We start from the raw sequence: 19,108 nt of genomic DNA, 5'->3' as shown, positions 1-19,108 counted from the left end.
ATGTATTTAAAGTGGGTCATGTATTTTAGTCCTTGCATATTAATTGAACTATTCAAAACTGGAAGATAAGTCAGGAATGGTGAGCAGCATGGTTTTGGGAGCACTATCATGATAACCTTGAACCAACAACAGAGGGAGATACAGTTTTTCTTCATTACTATATTTTACTGTATTCGATTTTCTATAGATTTTAACTTATTTTATTTATTATCATTTTTGTCATTGTAGTTTGTGTGTGTATACTCTGGTTTGCCCCCAAAGTCTTTTTGAATGCAAATATAAATGTACATAGACAAGCATGTTTTCTTGTACAGTATGTACTTCAGGTCATGGCAGGAGGTCATTCTTCAGCAGTTCATCTTTGAAACAAAAAGCTTTGTGACATGAAGCATGAGCTTGCTAATTATTTATCTCTTGTGGACATTATTAACTAGGTTTGTTCATAACAAGTACACCTCATTACCCACCACCTCACTCATTAACCCTGTTGAATAGTTAATACACTGAGTGGAGGTGGTCTCTGTGGGGAGGGATCACTGAACCCAAAGCAGGCAGACCCAGGAGAACCTATTGCGCAGGCATTGGGCCCTCTCCCAGAGACTGACTCTGTTCTACATCCAGAATCAGTCATCTTTATACTGGCATGCCCTGGATCTCAATTCCTCTATCTTCCAGGATACATTAACAATTCAAGATTTTCCTCCCCCTTCTAAGGATGACAAAGTTAACATTATATTAGTCAGTAGATTTAAATGCCAAATAACTCAGTTATTTTAGGACAGTGCATTCAGATTCTGTTTCATGGTGAATGTGGGAGTCTCTCATTCTTATTTCAACCAAGAAATTCTAGTTGTAAACTTCTTAGATAGATATTGGTCTTCTGAATAAAACAATAAAAATCTCAGGCTGCTCTTAAAACTCTTGAACATTTAATCCAATGTGAACACTACCTCAATATACAGAATATCTACAACACAAGGAAATCAGTGCACGTGCTTAACTGGTGGTAAAAATGGAGATCAGACAAGAGAATATGCTTGGCTTGGTGGTAATGTTATTCCTTTTAGAAATGATAAGTGAAATCCCATGTTCAAAGCTGATGACCAACACTTCCAAGATTTCCTTGCCCATGTCATTAGAATTCTGACAAAATCCAATGGAAATAGAGAGTACTGAGCGATCTTGTCTAGAACAATTTTTTTCATAGTCTCATCCCTGGAGAAAGTCACATGTTAGTTGTCCCAACAAAATATCTGGCCACAGTCCAGCACACCTACAGTTGTTTGTCTTGCTTTTATTTTTTTTAAGATGGGGTCTTCCCCATGGTTACTTGAGTCTGATCCTTGCCTTTTAAATCCATTTTACACATGACCAGACATGGGGCCATATTCTATATGAGCTCACTGTTGGTACTTAGTGGAAATAAAGTCTTAATAAAGTCAACCTTGTATCTCTAATTATAGGATCTCCTTAGGCAGCAACCAGTGATTTTTGCATAGCAACTGAAAAGTGGAGTTTTTCTACTAGACTCCCATCTAATATTCAAGATGAAAATTATCTTCCCATCATTTAATGCACTGGATTTCAGTTGGTATTTTTTAAGAGTTTTAATGTATAGTCTCTTTTTCTCCCTAATAAGTTTATCTGGACACCTTCTTGTAACCCATATTTTTTTCAGTTGTTCCCCAAACATTATGCAGTATAGATGAGTCTGTGATGAGATTAAAAAAAATAAATCTAAAATAGATATTTTGTGTTATATCATGAAAATGATGCTTAAGTTCAGGTCAATTACATCCTAGGGCACTGAGGAGTCTTAAAGCAATTATCATGCTAGCACTGTCAATATACTTTATTCTAGCACAACAAATAGAGGAAGAGCCACAAATCTGGAATCCAATATAATGTTCTGTCCTTAACTTTAAGAGGCAGAAATTGGATTGTGTAAATCACAAGCTAGAGAACCTAACATCACATCTTAGCAAAGTCCTAGGTCAGTCTCTTGGATAGCGTCAGTTCTTTATAATAATTATGAACTAGAAGCCACTGTGGGCTCTCTCACAGAAAATCAAGACATTTCCTCTTACAGCTATGTGATTGAATATGTGTTGCTGGTCAGTAGGTCTGGCAAAGACATGGTTTTAGAGAGAAATAACTGTGAGTTCTTTTTCATCAAGTGACAAGAAATGTTGGTAAAGAGATGACCTGCCTTAGTCAATGTAGAGCTAATTAATTTTAGGCCTAAAGAAAATTTTCTTAGCAAACTGATGTCAGCCTGGAGAGGTCTTCGCTGCTTTGCTTTGAACTTACCTTTGATTGACATGACCCATTTTTTTTTTTTAACAAATGAGCTAAGTGAAGACAGAAAAGCAAGCTATGTCATTAATATTCAGTCATAGCATGCAGGAAGGTAGTATTAACTATTATTGATATTGTCATTGGGATCCAAATATATCTATCTATCTTCACAGGCTGAATGACAAGAGAAAGCTAGAGAGTTGAAAAGTTCCAAAGATAAATGTACAATATTCAAAGGAGATTCCCAAACACAAGTGTACAAGTGACAGGGAAGCTAACTTTGTAGACATCATCATCATTGGTTTTGGTGATAATGTGGAAAAGGTAATGTGTGAGCAATCCCTTAGCAAGTACTGTAGACGGTGTGAACAGCATTGGCAGGGAAGAAGTATACATACGCATAAGTACATTGGAATGGGAAAAACATGGCAGAGACTAGGAAAATTTTCTTCGCTCTATTTAAAAGTTTAAAAGGACTGTTTAGAGACTGTACGTTTCACTGCTCTACCTGAGGGTTTGGGTTTGTTGTTGTTGTTGTTGTTTTAATGTTAAGGCATTTTATTTTTATTTTTTATTAAGATACTATTTTTATTAATTATTTGGAAATTTCACAATGTACACTCTAGTCAAATTCACTTCCCAGTCCTCTCAGGCCCACCCACAACCCTTGTGACCACCACAAAAGAAAGGAAGGGAGGAGGAGGAGGAAGAGGAGGCAGAGGAAGAAAGAACAAAAGAGAAAAGGAAAAAAATAAGTTTTTATTACAGTAGTACCTGTCATTATTGCAAAACCTTGTTGGTACAGGATAAGAATTACAATGGGAAGACATAAACCACAACACTAGTGTATTTGCCTAGTGTATTTGAAGTCAAATTGATCTGTGCTCAGCTGCCAGTCATGTCCTTGGATGAATTTCTTTAATTTGCCATTATTCCAGTTTCCTAATACCTGGGAAATGGGTATACTATCATCTGTCTTAAATGCTCGGTATAAAGATGAAATGCAATGTACAACATATAAATTACAGCTACTGTCTCCTTTCATATTATTATAGTATGAAGTGTTAGCAAAGGGAAAGTCAAGAATCACCACTCAGCTATTTGTGCAGGATTGGAGGAACTGTGTCTTTTCTAGTTTGGAATGTTTCTGTGATCTTAAAATTCTAAACACAATAATCTAAATTCTAAAGATTTTTGGAAAAATTTTATCTAGCCAGACTTCAACAGATTTTTTTTAACTGTTGAAAATTTAGTTTGGCTCAAAGTGCTTGAAGAGAAAATGAAGCTGATAGATGAAATATATGTGGTATCTGCATTCATGTGTGTGCGTGTGTGCGTGCGCGCGCGCGCGCGCGCGTGCGCATGCACGCGTTTAAATCAAGTTCTTTAGATTTCCCCCAAATTTGAACTCTGCCCTAAATTAGATACTCTATTAATAGGCAAGCTACCCTCTGAGTGCAGCTTAGGGATATTAGCACAGGATCCAGAAGTCTCATTTTGATCTTCATCCTACCAGGGCCTTTCATGGAACAGTAGTATCAAATAGACTTCAGAGCTATAAAGTTCATGGCAAGTTAATCTGCATTCCTTTTGCATTTTGTTCTCTGGTTGAAGATGGTGAGAGGTTCCTATATTTAAAATGTGGCTGCTATGGGATCCTTATTAGCAGATGTCTTCCAGGAGGTATTTAGAATGATTTGGAAAAGCATAGAATGTATTTGTGTGTGTGCATTTCACATGGCAGCAGAGCAGAAAGAATTTACAAGGCTTGGGGCTACTGAGCTTTCCTTAAGACACCATCACTCTCAGCTGTTGGGGTGATGTCAGAGATGCCAGGAACACTGCTTAAGGCCCGAATTCCTGAGCTCTATTTGAATTGCAGAGAAGCTCTGTTTTGCATTGCAGAGCTTAGAGCAGGCCGGACCTATTCTGTGGGCTCTACCTTCAAAGACCTACGGAATTTGTTAACTACAGACAGAGACTAGTGAGCACTTGTTATCAGGCAAAAGGAAAGCTGCCCCCTGCTGCCTGAGTCTTTGTCTCTGCCTGGGATACCATGGAAAATGGGGAAGGAATCCAGACTCATTAATGAGCTAATACAAAAGCCTAATCCAAGCTAAAGGCAGTTCATTATTGCTGTGTATGGATTCTTGAAGGAGGTGGAGAGCTGAAAGATGCCCAGGCCAGAAGCAGGAAGCGGTAATCTTACTGCTGATATCTTTTTATTTGTGTTGGTTTCTGGACTATTGTTTGAAAAATTGGTTAATCAATACTTGCCATCAGATAACTTCCAGTGCAAATTGCTGAAGCTACAGGTTATCACTGTAAGAGGTTGAGAATCAACACAGAAATGAACTTCTCCTTGGGTGCATGAACTCTGTTCTTCCCTGTCGTTCTTAGAAGTCACTTAAGCTGTAATCATTTTTTTTTGACAGCCTTTCAAAATAAAGCCTGTAAGGCAGAGCATCTAGTAAAGTGTGGTTATACATACATGCTGTCACATTAGGAGTTATTTTATGTATTAGGCATCTGTGTTTTATGTGGTGCTGTTTGATTGGCTATGAATGTACATTGATAAGGATATACAGAATCTACTCTACATACACATCTACCATCTCACGTAGGTATATCATCACCATTTGGATCCATTCATCCAATGTTGAGCAACTATATGCCCAGCACTATGGGCAAGTACCCATGGATACCACTTGAGCGTGATCTCTTTCATGGTAGATGATGAGACATACTTATGCCTAATATCCTAGCCTCGTATTAGTGTTATAAAAGGAGCATAAATAAGGTCCTGCTAGCCCAGACAAGGGAAAGATTCATTCCTCCTGAGAGAATTAGACAGGACTTCAAAAATCAGTAGCCTTTAAACCAGGCTTTGAAAGACAAGGAGAATTTTGGCAGATAATGATTGCAAGGAAGGATCTTCCCAGCAGAGGAATGTGGTATGAGCAGTGGCTCAAAGACATGACAGTGCTTCAGTAAGACATGTGGCTAGAGAGCTGAGGCCACAAGCTGGAGTAGCAGAGGAGGCTGGGAGTGAAAGATGAGATTGAGAAGGTGCTTCGAAAACCCTGGGGGCTATAAGATAGCATAAGAAGGAATCCGGGGGTTTTACTCTTTTGGTAGTGACAGTCACTGAAGGGATGGGAACATGAGAGGGATATGGACAGGGTTTCATAATGTCCACTCCTGAGTGTAGCTTGCTAATCTTGCAAGAGTTTCTATGGAAAGGAAGTGAAGCCTGCCATTAAATTTTATTAAACCCTACTCTCCACTGCCTGATGCAATAGCCTAGGGAATGAGAGCTGCTTTGTCTCTAAATTTGGCCCTGTCACTTTACCTGTTAGCCAGGACATAAGGATTGGAATAGGCAGTGCTTTGGGTCTCAGAAGAATGTAGTATATGTCATAACCCACTCAAACCAGACCAGTAGCTGCTCCAGGTCCCAGAGCACAAAGTTAAAAGAAAACCCTAGTACCTGTAAAGATTTATCCCTCACTGAACCTTAAGAAGTTCTCACAATGAGGTATTTAGATTCCCTGATGAATGTGTTAACTATTACTCTTTAATCAATTTGTTACACGTTTTTTTTAGTCAATATCCCAATTAAAAGTGGCTCCTTGGATGTTGAATGTTGAGTGTCATCCATTCACTGAAGTCTCAAAAATTACCGAAACTGTGAGAAAGATCGAGAGAGATTATCGTGTTTTTCTTCAGCTGCCACTGTGGAAGCTTAGATGTGTTGGAGAGACTACTGTGTTTCGTGACAGCCTCACAAAGAGGCGTGGGGAACCAGAGGGAAGCAGTGACTGTTTGCCTTCTCCATACCTTTTTAGAACAAATTTCCTTATTTGAAAAAAAAAAAAAAAAAAAAAAAAACTCCTGCGTTTTTTCTAATTATAGCAGCTACTTGTAGTTCGCTCTGTTTCCCTAGAATGGTATACAGCACCTTGCCTGTTGTTTTATTCAAGCATGTGCAGATAGCAAATCGACCTGACTTTTCATGAAACACTCATGCTCTTTCTTCTCTCTGCCTCAGCACACACTTGTGCCCTGCTGATCAGATCCAGTGCTAAGAAAACCAACAAAGCATTTAGGATGGGTAGCACAGGAGCTGCATTACAGTCTTTCTATAAGGGTAGAGATTTGTCCTACTACTCAGCACTGGGCTGTGTGTGTGCTCCTAAAGCAGCTTGGCACATAGTAGGGTGACACATATTTGTATGAATAAGTGAATTATTCTGTTCCAGTTTTGACCCACCTATTTCCCTGATTGGACAGAACGTCTAACACCTACCCTGCCATCACATTCTGAAAATGGAGCACATTATCTGCTTTTATAAGTACACAGGTAGAAGGGGATCTTGCTCTATGATGAGGATGACTCCTATATTTAATCTCATCTATCTTTGAGTTAGATTATATAATTTTGGCCTGATGGGGGCTAATAACACTTGGGATTATTTGGAATTAGAGTTGATGCAGTAAAAAAAAAAATAGGGCTATTGAGACAAGGTGAAATATTTTGCACATGGAGAAAATAATACATTTGGGGGAAGAAATGTTCAGAGCAGAACCAAGCACACAGAGAATCCTTTTTGCCATTAAAAATGAAGAACTGTTTACACTGGGGGTTCGCCTTTAATGTTGATATATAGAATATTCTAGGTCTTTCCAAAGTCTGTGTAGAAAGTCAGGTGTGATGCTACATGTTTTATAATCCCAGCACTTGGGAGACAGAAGCAGGAGGATTCAAAGTTCAAGTTCATTCTTGGTTACACAGGAAGTTCAAGACCAGCCTTGGGCTGCACAGACTGTCTCAATTGGCAACAACAATAATAAAGTCACCTAGAGTACTCCTTTTTTTCACTTTCTTGAGAAATATTCTAGAACAGTCCTCCATGTGAGTTCCTTGTTCTATTTGTTCAGAATCTCTTTAACTCAGTAAGAACTGGGAAAACCCACAGTCTTCTCGCCCCTCTCCCTGTTCTGACTCTCACTTGGAGAATGCATGTTGGTTCTTATTTTTGACAGAGACATCAAGCCATGTCCTACGCCTTCTTCTCTCGCCTGTTCTATCACTTTCAAATATGATACCAAGCAACCTACTTGGTCTGTCAAAGCCTGAGTAATAGGCAGTTTAATTTTCTTGGCTCCAAGCTTAGCTTATTGAGGCTTGAACGGCTGAGATGAAACAGAACTTCATGCACCCTTTGATTGCTAAGACTCTGGTCATCTTGGGTCCTGAAGTCCTGTGGTGACTCATGTGTAGGTAGGTAGAAATTGAGAAGCATTCCTATCTGCAAGTAAAAAAAATCGTGGGCACGCCTTCCCTTATTGCACAGATTTGTCATACTTGCTACAGGGTATACAATCCACAAAGAAGGGCAGTTTGTCCTCTAATTATTCCTGCAATCTGGGACCTACTGTGTCCCACTCACATCAAATCACCATTTCTCTGTATATGTCACTAGCTCTGTACTCTAACCTTCGTAGCCAGTCACCAAGTTCTTTAAGGTTATTCTCTGGAACACTGTCTTTTTGAGATGCTGTTATGTCCCTGTGCCATTTATGCTCATGGAGGCCTGCCTTTTTTCACCAAGAGTTCCATGTTGGGCACAAGACTAGAAAAACCCCTAAGTCAGTCCCCACCCCCTTTGGCTTCTAGCAACCTATAGTTCTTTTTTCTTCCCCTTTCCCCCTTTGTTTACTTTTTTGTTTACTTTTAGCACGATAAATGCCAACCTGATTTCTATTCCTAGTTTGCTTTATATATTTTCTTTTGTTGATGCAACAGTGTGTGTGTGACTTCTTTCTCTAGTACAAAAAAGACTTAAAAGCCTTACATTTCCTTGATTCCTACCTTCTCTAGCTAAAAGGCAGTGCTTTTCCACAGCTCCTCCATTTTTTTTTTATTTTTTTATTTTTTGTTTTGTGTATGTGTGTTTTGTTTTGTTTGTCTCGTATCCACCTACTTCCATCTTTTAAATAATTTAGAAATTTTTTTTTATGCAAGTTAAAATGTTCTTTTGAAACAGGGTAAACTGGCTAGCCTGGAACTCGTTTTTGAAGATCTGGCTAGCCTTAGACCTAGAGATCTACGTGCCTTGATTTTCTGAATGCTAGGATTAAAGACATGTATCACCATGCCCAGGCTAAGTTAAAGTTTTTGTGTGTATGTGTGTCTTATGACTCTACATTTAATAGAAAATAATAAATAAAATAAATAACCTAAAGTATGGCAACTGTCAGAAGCAAATAGTATGTACTATGTGCCGGCTGTACAATTGGTTTATGCCTCACAACCTCTAAGAAAGCATACCTTGCTTGTTGAATGCTTCATTTTCAATAAAAGAATCCATAATCTATAAATGCTTTTGGCTAGCAATGATGAACAGCAGCAGTTTTTATTTTTTTTCCAAAGAAAAAGCACCAGAAGTTTGGAAAGGAATTGCAAGTTGTGTTATAATGCAACTGATCTCTTTCTTCCTGAGAAAGTTGGTGTCTCGCCAGAGTGTTCAATTCAGACCCACACACTCTGGGTGTATTTATAGAGGGCCCAACGAGGAAGAAGAAAAGAACATGATCAGCTTTGCTCCCCAGCATAGCAGACAATGACAAATCATCACCAGGTGAATGTTCTGTGCTTAAGAACTTTAGGGGGTCAAATATCATCTAAGTATGTGACAGCCAGATATGCACTGGATTGAGAACCCCTGCTCTCCACCATACACATAACCTAACTTGAAACAGCAGTAGAATTAAATCTAAGAACCCGAAGTATTGCTATGGATGCTACTGGGCAGCCTTCTTTGAAGCAGGGACATCTAGGTGACTAACGCTGCTCTTTAATTCTTATTATTATGGAAATTGTAATGGAGATTGCTAAATAGCTCAAGCTGGTCTTAAACTCATAGCATTTCCCGTGTTTCTGCCTCTCAAGTGCTAGAATTCTGGATCTGCACCACCATGCTTGTAGCTGCTTATGAAATCTTAACAATATATAGATGTTAATAAAAATATGCACCACTGTGGTTAAATATTTCCAGTACCACATTTACATCTATCCCATGATCTAGCTATCATTAACATATTATTGTTCTCTTTTACAGATGAGAAAATTAATATTCAGATTATAAATGGTTCAAAAGTTAATGTTGAATTAAATATTCTATCTTTTAACTCTGAAATCCATGGAATAAGAGGTAATAAGAATCATTAGAATAATGCCATTGCCTAAGAAGTCATTTGAAGTAGCCTGCACCTAGCAGCTCCATTTACAGTCATTTCTCCCTAAGACAGTCCATTACAATCCACAAAGATGGATAAGGATATGTCACTATCATTGTTGGTGAATAGTGAAAAAATACACCAAAAACCCCACACAAACAAAAAGCTGTAAAAGTAATTAAACAATCCATCAAATAGATACTTATGATGTGAGCCACACTGCTCCTGTACCATAGAGTAAGAGACAACCATCAATTTTTTTTCCAAAAACATTATTATCCTTAGAAAGATATCCATTACACATATTGCTAAGTATAAAAGGTGATGATAGCCAGGTATGGTGGTACCCAGTTGTAATCTTGGAATTTGGGAGGCTGAGACAGGATGATCACTTGAAAAGGTGTAACTTCTTAGTTCTAGTGTTCAGAGCCTATGCTTGTGGTGGTGATACTCATAACCATTTGTGTGAACTTCTGTAGTGGGAGGGATACTGGAGAACAAAGTCAAGGTCTTGATCAGGCTAGACACACTCTAGACATCACTGTTCTATGGAGTTAGAGTCCCAATTCATTCAAAATTTTTATCTTGAGGCAGGCCTTCTCTAAATTGCCCCCAGCTGGCCCCAGAGTCACTGTGTAACTGAGGCAAGTCTTGAACTGCCTACCTTCCTGTAGCTAGGATTCCAGGTATGAGGAACAGCCTTGTTTTATTTTGGTTTTCTATCAAAGGTAGTTAGCCCAGCAAAAGCTTATGTTTCCTGCATCTCTCCTTCTCCTCTATACTGGTTAGCAAATGTCAGATTGTGAAGCTGACATCCCAACCAATGAGATGAGACACAGCAATCACCTATGTCAGGAATAAGACAGAATCCATTTTGGCCAAGCTTGTTTGGTAGCCTGGTTTGGGTTCTGTTACACTCTTTTCTCAGAAAACAAACAAACAAAAAATGCCTTGCAGAGCTACTTTTCCTTTGTTTCCGTAGTCCTTTGTGCCACACCAAGACCAGTCCTTGTTTCCAACACAAGCATGCACCACCATGCCAGCCTGTAGTTCTAGTCCTATTTCCCCCTTCAACAGTCAGCTCAGACTCCATAGGCTAATGGTCTGTCATTCCGTGGGTCACCCTAGTTTACCTCCCTCATTCTTTTATTTCCCCTTCTCTTGACATTGCCCTATTCTGTTGTTGTTCTATGATTGTTCAGACAGCAGTATAGAAGGCAGAATATTCTGGGTCCAAGGTACAGTAGCATATATGCACAGCTCTCAAGTTAGTACAGCAGCCTGAAAGTAGCATCTTCGTCAGTGGGCTACTAGTAAGCATTCAGAAGTTCAGTGTCCAAGGGCAAAGGAGCCACCAAAGAGCTATGCTTGTTGGATGCTGCCTTCCTTACAGATATGTATGTGCTCTCCGCCTTTTATTGTCTAATACACTATTATCCAAACTTAGGATGTAAAGTAAGTGGGGGCGGGAGCTTCAAATCACTGAAATAATGCTTTCATTCGCATAATGTACAAGCTGTAAGGAATAAGAGAGTGCTAATCTCTCAAAGGCTAAAGATAAGGCCATCTGACACCTTTGCAACTGTCAGGGACGTTAGTCGTTCTTTACACAGTCTTTACACACGTGGAAAACCTTCAGACGGTCTGAAGAAAATAACCTTTATTTAAAAAAAAGAAAGAAAGAAAAGAGATGGCTTTGAAGTTTGAAAATCAAAGCAAATGAAAGCAAGGCAGCTGCTTCTCAGTGTAGAAAGGACCTAAACTGTGAGAAAGTTAATAAGGATTTCAAAGGGCAGTGATAACTTATATTCTAATGGGCACAGCACAGGGAACTCCAGGTTGAAGACAAGCGGTTAAGGCAACTAACACATGAACATGGAGGCTTACCATGTCTTCCTGTGTATATCCCACTGTTCATCTTTCACTAGTTCTGGGGCTCTTTTTCTCCATTCTCTCTTTGTTATAGAGTTCTCAAGTTCTTTCTGTGTCACACTCCTTTTCCTTTAAACACATTCCTAAAAGGGGGATAGCAGAGACCTGGAATCTTTTTTCATTATTATTATTTCTTCTGTCTTTTGAATGGAGTTCTGCTTCCCCTCTTCTTTTTTTTTTTCCACCCTAAAATAGACGACACTTTTTTTTTCTTCCACAAAACAAACAAACTAAACTGAGTCCAGCAGCTTTTTACTTGTGTGTGGCCCCAATTGATTTTTTTCCCTCTGTGGGTCAGTGGCCCTTGAAAAAAAAGGTCCCCACCCTTGTACTAAAGGGTCTTGCCAATTTAATTCTTCCTCAGAAAAGGAGATGAATAACAGTATGGACAATTAGTTACTGTGGGTGGGAGAAGGAATTTGGCTGGAGGCAATTTTCTTTGGAAAGAGATAGGCCAGCACAAGAGGTCGAAATAGCTGCACTTGTGAAAAATAGAGGGTATGAAATAACTTGGTGGAAAGTTCAGCTGAGAACGGGAACATCTGGGGCTTATTCATGCTTTTTTTTTTTTTTTTTTTTAAAAAAAAAGAAGTTTTTGAAGCTTTTTATTAGCTGACTTGACCTCAGATTGAGGAGGAGATTTTTCAAATGTTAAACAGTTTTTTTTTTCTTTTGCATTCCTAAAGTCATATTGTGTTCAGCTTGTTAATATCTGCACAGGGGGCCTTCAGCAGCCGCTGCCAGAGCAGCGGGCTTTGGGGACATAGTTCCAGAGAGCTGGTATTTCCCTTTCTCGTTGAGGATTTGCATGTGTCCCTTTCATCCATGCATATAGCAGATTCCTCTGCAAATAATTGCATTTGACATCACAGTTGTTAGAGAAAACACAGGGAGAGAGGGGGAGAAAATCCCCATTTCCCTCACATAAGACAGCTGGAGGGAAGCAGATTAGACAGAGAAATACATCAACATACCTGGAATGTAGCAGCAGGTAACTTTGTCTCTGTTAGTCATGATAATAACTTGCACGTTGGAATATCTATGGCATACATTCCAAGATGCGTAGGACTCAGAAAAATGCAAACACACACACACACACACACACACACACACACACACACGCACACACACACACCAACCACGAATCAACATCTTGTACCTGGGGATGCATTTATGATGTCTGACAGGAGAAACATTGTCTCAGTCTTCCAAGGTACTTTCCCATGTTTTTCTGGAAAAGGATTTCAGGTAATTCTTCTGGAGTTTCTGGCATCTGGCAGGGAAACACTAAATCTGGCTTGTGGTAGACTGGGATGGTAGGAGGTTGTCTGATTGCATTGTGATAGAAATTCCTATTGCTGGAACGCTCAGAAAGGCAGGCACTCTGATGATGTTTAGAATGGGGCCAGTTAGTCTGTCTACTGAAAGTATAAGCAGAAAGAACTTTCTGCTTTAGGCATTAACTGCCTAAACAGAAGCTCTTTCTTAATGGTCTGCAACATGTTCTGTGGCTAAAGTTCTTGGAGGTAAGTCAGTGATTTGGAGTTCATTTTCTTGCTAACTGCTAGACCTACAAAGGTTCCATGCAAGCAAAAGAATTCAAACCAATCTCCAAAACTTTGACATTAAAAAAAATGTTTGGAGTTATTCCGGCACAGATGTTGTGCATTCTGTATTGAGTTTGTGGTCTATGCCAGGCTCCTTGATTAACAGCTAGAACACATACAGACAGTTCAATAAATCAACACATAATATTTGAACTCCATCTCGAAATGTTTATTGTTTGTTCGGCCAGTGAGTGCCAGGTACTCTGTTAGGTCCTGGGAATCTGAAAAAGCACAAACATGAGTCAAACACAGTTCCACCCTTAAAAGCCCTTGGACTTCATATGGGGTAACAGAGGGACACAAACAAACACAATACTAGGCAGAAGGTCATTGAGATTTGAAGACAAATCCTTCTAAAGAAAGTGTAGTGAGAGCACAGATAAAACAATTGGATTCAGCTCCGTGAATCAGGAAAGAATGTGTGGAGGAAATGATATTTGAGATTATTCCACAAGAATAAAGTTTGTCAACAGGGAAGATCACACAAGGCTAAGAGAACAGCCAGGATGAAGTGCACAGGTGTGAAATGGTATGGCTTATTTGGAGAACATTGATGAGAGAAGGTACATGGGAAATCTTATGGGACAGTAAGAACAAGCATACCAGAAGTTAATCAGACCTTTGAGTTAAGAGCACAAGGATCAAGTCCAGACATAGAAGCTTTATTGAAGAGGAATTTGGCCAGAGTATTTGGAGAATAGTATTAGAAATAATCTCTTTGGAGTTGCACAATTCAATTAGAGGCAAGGCATCCATACACTTTAGAAAACAGAATGACCTAAGTAGTATATTGCAGTATACATGAGTACAAACCAAGGGGTGGGTCCAGGAGAGCACAAGGTCCATATTGGTAAATCACTTTTCTGGCCAAACTGGAACCTTGGCACCCCATCCTCTTCAAATGTCACAGCCTTCCTAAACAAAACCTGCTATAAACCAGAATCATACTTCATGTATCAATACCAAGTAACTGGCTAAGGAGACAGCTGATAGAGCAGATAGGATTGACAGACAATTCATCTTTAGTCTGGAGAATAAGAAATGTAACTGATCATAAAAAATCTAGGTAAGTGGTTTGTTCTTGTTTTGTTGTGAACATAATATCTCTTCGGTTTTTTGAATGCAACACCTAGTGATGCAGAATGAAATAAACAGGCAAGCCACAGTTCTTCTTTACTTTCTTGTTTTTGTTTTGTTTGCTTCTTTGTTTTGTGAGGCAAGTTGTCTTGGTGTAGCCCTGGCTGTCCTAGAACCTGCTCTATAGACCAGGCTGGCCTGGAACTCAGAGATCTGCCTGCAGTCTGCCTCCTGAGTGCTTGGATTAAAGGCATGTGCCACTGCCCCACCCCCCTGCCCCCACCCCTGCTCCTTCTTTACCTTTGTAGGGTGTGAGAAAGGCAAGTTTTTCTTACCAGTTTGTGGGGTTCAAGGGACACAAGCTTTCTCATCATGGATGAACATACAAAGATAATTGACAGTTTCTGCTGCTTGGAAAAGAGATTCAATTAAAGTGTTTAGCAGTGGCTCATTTTAAATACCAGGTGCTTACATGCCATTATTTTTGTCATAGATGTAAATGATCATCATTGAGTAACTCAGTGTTTCCCCCAATTGAGTTCCCTTCTGGATAACATTATGCAAATCCCAGAGGTGGTCTTGGAAGGGAATTGGGTGAGAGGACTAGAAGAGAAGCTCTAGTTCTCCCTTTGAATTTGGTTGAGGAAGGCATCTGCTGCTTTTTAAAGCATCCTTCTTCCCAGTTCATTTTCATCACCGTGAAACACAAGGACCAGTGCACCTGCCCTGGATTGGAAAGGAAATAAGTGTCAAAGTGAGGACAGAATAGGAACAATTGGCTCATTCCACGTCTCTGTGGGACTGGAAAATAATCACTCTTCCCACTGTGTTAAGGGGAAGGCCAAGGCAGCCTCAGTGGAAGCAAGTGTTAAATTGTGGCTTGTGTACATATCCACTTCAGCTAACATTCGTTTAAATCGCCCTCAAATAATGGCAAGCTCCTATGTGAAATAAGTTTTCCAGAAAGCCTGCTTTTTGAATAGCAGGGAGATCTACTAGGGAAGCCACATGCTGTACCTGACCCCCACAGTAAAACTGGATCCATACTACAGCACATGGTCGGAGCCCTAGAGGATTGCATTTCTTCTAGTAAGATGTGATGCCAAGATTGCAATGACTTTGGGGCATTGAAGATCCTGAAACACTTCTTAAAAAAGAGTGTTTGCTCTGACCTTCTTGGCCAAAGTTCACATCTGGTAATTGCATCTGTTGACACTGGCTTCCCTTGTCCTTTCAGCTGCATGCAATATTCTTGTCTTGGATCCTGTCTTAACTGTTGTCTTGCTATGTGCTATAAAACAGCAATCAGGTTGTACCCAGCAGGAATACATGGGGAAAGCCTTTGGGAGTAGCAAGCTATAGAAAGGTTGAGTTGACAGCATTTATTTTTTTTTTTTGTAAGCCAGGAAGTAGAAATGTATGAAACAGATTCAAACACTGTTCAGAATAACTGTTAATGTGTGCAGCAGAGTAAACAGTAGTCATATGCAAGGCCAGGTGTGTCAAGGAATCAACAAGGCCAATTAGAGATAGGAAAATGAGAACAGAACGGATTTTTGGTAGTAATTCTGAAAGGTGACTTGTAATTTCAGAACACCGTGTAAGGATTTCTAGAGTCTGCTGGAAGGGAGACTCTTTATGTGCGACTTTGCAGCTTCCAAACATTCAAATGCATTTCATTTGCCCAACTCTGGGAGGTGTAGGCATAACTTAGCTTGATGCCATAATGTAGAAAACTAGGAATTAGTTCAGTTCCTGGATATGCCTAAGGTCTCACTCTAGCAAGTGCAAGAAACAAAGGGGTCTGGAGCCAGGTCAGTTGACTCCAGTTGCTTTTACTCTAGAGCACAGTGAAACTGAAGAGTGGTGTGCCGTTGGTGGTTTGATGAATGAAGGGTAGCTGTGTATAAACACTGAGAAGCTAGAATTCTTGGGGATTCTGGAAAGACCAGGAGTCTCTCTCTTTCTAAAACTTGGAATCCTTTTTAAATACACATTGTCTTACCTTGTCATATAATTGCATTGTTCTCTACGTATTTTAGGCTGTCTACATTTCGATCTGTCCCAGGCACCTCCAGACACCATGTGATAACTCAAAAAGGTGCTCTATTTTTACTTCTGTCTTTTTAGATAAATAATAATATTTTATTCCAGTAAAATACTGGAAATTACTCAAGCAAGTCATTTACTCATCAAATGAGGACTGTTTCACTACAGATACATTGTGCTTCTTTTAAATTGTGTGTGTGTGTGTGTGTTGTACATTTGTATGTGCCATGGCATACCTGTGGAGGTCAGAGGATAACTTGTGGGAGCCAGGTCTCTCCTTCCACCACGTGGGTCCAAGAGATGAAACTCAGGTTGTCACATTAATGAAAAGAAACGTTACCTGCTGAGCTATCTCTTTGGCCCAGATACATTGTTATTAAATATTGTCTGTGGAATCCATGGGGTAGAATTAGGCAAGAGGGGAAAAAAGCTGAAACATACTATTAGAGGAAAAAATAAAACATGTAAGCATGTTTTCTTGAGGACAAGGGGAAATAACACAAGCATTAGGAAATGGAAGAGAGATGGAAACAAGATTTCATAAGAGTAGTAATTGAGTCTTATTTAAAAGTGTCAACTTGAGCTTCACGTAGCTAATGTGTCTCCAGGCTAATGGGATAATTACAGGTGGTTGGGTGCTGGAGCAGGAAAGAAGACATCACTGGCTAAAAGAGAGCTACCTTCCTACTGATTTGGACTTCAGGGACTGGTATTTTAATCCAAGCTTGAGCTCTTCACTTGTCACATTGACTAGCATAAGCTCTCCCTTTTGGCAAAGATATTTTAATTACTTGATTGTAGTATAACTTACATTTTATAAATTCACCCATAATAAGTGTACAATCTAAAGAGTTTAACTAAATTCTACACAGTTGGACAATTACTAGCCCACTCCATTTTGTTCTAGCACCCTAAGGAGTTCACCTTGTTCAACCTATTTTCAGACATTCTCTGTTCCCACCTCAGTCTTTGGCAGCCACTACTTTCTGTCCCTGTACATTTGCCCCTTCTGAGCATTTCATATAAATGAACTTATACAAGATATGTGTGTGGGGGGGTGGGGGGTGTTTTTAGCTTCTTTCACTCAGCACAATGTTTTGAATATTGACCTATATTGAAACATGTATCTGTCCTTTGTTGGTTTTTTTTTTTTTTTTTTTTTTTTTTTTTGGTTTTTCGAGACAGGGTTTCTCTGTATAGCCCTGTAGCCCTGGCTGTCCTGGAACTCACTCTGTAGACCAGGCTGGCCTCGAACTCAGAAATCCGCCTGTCTCTGCCTCCCAAGTGCTGGGATTAAAGGCGTGCGCCACCACCGCCCGGCTCTTTGTTGGTTTTTTAAATTACTAAATAGTACTCTTTTTATAGCTATACTACATTTTGTTTATTCAGTCACCAATTGATGGACATTTGAATTAGTTCCCAGTTTGGACTTGTGTGAATAATGCTACTAAGAACATTCACATTCAAACCTTTGTATAGACAGATGTTTTTGATTCTTTTGGGTAGATTCCGTAGGAATATAATGACGGGGGGGGGCATATAATAAATATGCACTTAATTTCTTGAGAAACTCCTTAAGTATTTTCCAAAGTGATTGTACCATCTTGTTTTTCTACCAGCAATATATGACATTCCAGTGTGTACATATGCTTTTTGATATTTACTGTTGTCACTCATTGATTAGACTTTCTAGCTGCTTTTATCAGTAACTCATTATGATTTTAATTCCCATATCCTGGTGAGTGATGATGTTAAGAATCTCCTCATAGACAGTTGGCCACTTATTTGTGTATTCTTGGATGGAATGCCCATTCAAATAATTCTTATGGCTATCTTATAGTTTACATAAGAAATAGAAATCAAAGAATGTGAATGTACCTTGCCCTCCCTTCTGTCATCAGAAACTCATCAGCTTTTGGTTTTTTTGTATTTGTTTGGGGGAAATGTTCATTTGTTTAGGTATTTGTTTGTTTTATTTTGCTTTGTCTTGAACTAGAGCACTGTAACAATATCCATTGTGTTTAGAGACACTGTTAATCATTTAGGTGGGGCAAGGCTGACTACACTACTTGGGGTGAGATATTACAAGGTACTTTTGTATGTGTTATCTTATTGACTCTTCCAAGGTGTTCCATGAGGTACATATTCCATTGTCTGCTTTTTACACTTGAAGCTATGATTGGATACTGCACACAAAGGGAATCAATCAAGTGATAAAGTAGTGCACCTGAGTCTTTTTTTTTCTTAATTTCAGTGCTGGGGATGTAATCTAAACATTGTCCCCTTATACTTAGTCTTGATACTAGGCCTTCTAATCTCCTATTCTTTCTAATGTTGTGGCAAGTGGTCACACTTGAAGGCACATTTTTAAATGTGCTTTAGAATTCCAGCAAAGCCCAAAACAGCACCTTTAGGATATAAAGTGGGAATGTCTTTAAGGCAAGCTTTCAGGAAGCATTTCCTCCCTAACCTGATTAAAATGAATTGGCCCATTTTCCCTTGGCCCAGATGTCTGAATCTCTGTATTATAGACAACCTGATTGTAATCTGGAAACAATACAGACTCAGAACATCTGCTGAGAAAAGGAAATCCAATAGATGAGGTGGCATATTCTGAATGGAGATTATTTTAGGAAGAAAACAGTTTACTTAAGCCAACAAAACAATGTTCAATTGACAATGTGCTAAGTTGTGGGTCAAAATATTATTAAAATTGAATATATAAATAAAAATATTAATATATTTAAAATGTATTGAATTTAGTTGCCCCTAATGTTTTAAGGAAATTTTATCTGACGGAGTAGGCAAGGAAATAACAGTTTTGTGTCATTCAGAGGCACATATTAAACATTTTGTCATAGTAACTTTATAAATCATTAGAAATGTATGTTTCAATATTTAAT

At 39.1% G+C, this 19,108-nt stretch overlaps 1 protein-coding gene across 1 annotated transcript in view; it reads left to right on the top strand.

The window, feature by feature from the left end:
- Positions 1–19,108, top strand: part of Gpc3 (glypican 3) — a 336,736-nt gene that overhangs the window by 253,099 nt on the left and 64,529 nt on the right. The gene's annotated exons all lie outside the window — the stretch shown is intronic.

This window comes from Arvicanthis niloticus, chromosome X (genome assembly GCF_011762505.2).
Source record: "Arvicanthis niloticus isolate mArvNil1 chromosome X, mArvNil1.pat.X, whole genome shotgun sequence".
Lineage (NCBI taxonomy): Eukaryota > Metazoa > Chordata > Mammalia > Rodentia > Muridae > Arvicanthis > Arvicanthis niloticus.
This window is presented reverse-complemented; position numbering and strand designations above follow the sequence as displayed.